Consider the following 526-nt stretch of genomic DNA (forward strand, 5'->3'; position numbering starts at 1 on the left):
AATTCTTGGTTGATGTAAACCTTGAGGTTGACTTGTGCGTAGTGGAGATCGTTTAAGTGCAGTTTTGAAATGAGATTTTGTGACCAATCGAAAGGTGGACTAATCAAAGGTTGGAAACATGTTGTTTGTAAAGAAACATTGTTGGCAATTTGGTGAGAACCAATGCATGAGTATGCCAAACAAATATGCCACACAAGACCCTAAAGAGTAAAATGATCCAACACACACACGCTATCAAAGGAAATACATTCAATCACCAAACAAGATCAGCAGAGAAGAGAGCAACGCAGATCAAAAAGACAAACCTCCACCCCCACGCAACATCTGAATGTAGTCATAACTACGGCCCGACCAATCCGCTAATACAATTATGAATTTGTCTCGTACATGCGCTCTTCCTTAGCCACAGAACAAGCAATAGTTTTTCAACATTCAGAGCTTTTGTGTATTTATTCTGGATAGTCCCACCTGCATGGAAATTGAACCTCACTAATATCAGATGTATTTTCCAGGAAACTATCAACTC

Source organism: Salvelinus sp. IW2-2015, linkage group LG26 (genome assembly GCF_002910315.2).
Source record: "Salvelinus sp. IW2-2015 linkage group LG26, ASM291031v2, whole genome shotgun sequence".
NCBI lineage: Eukaryota > Metazoa > Chordata > Actinopteri > Salmoniformes > Salmonidae > Salvelinus > Salvelinus sp. IW2-2015.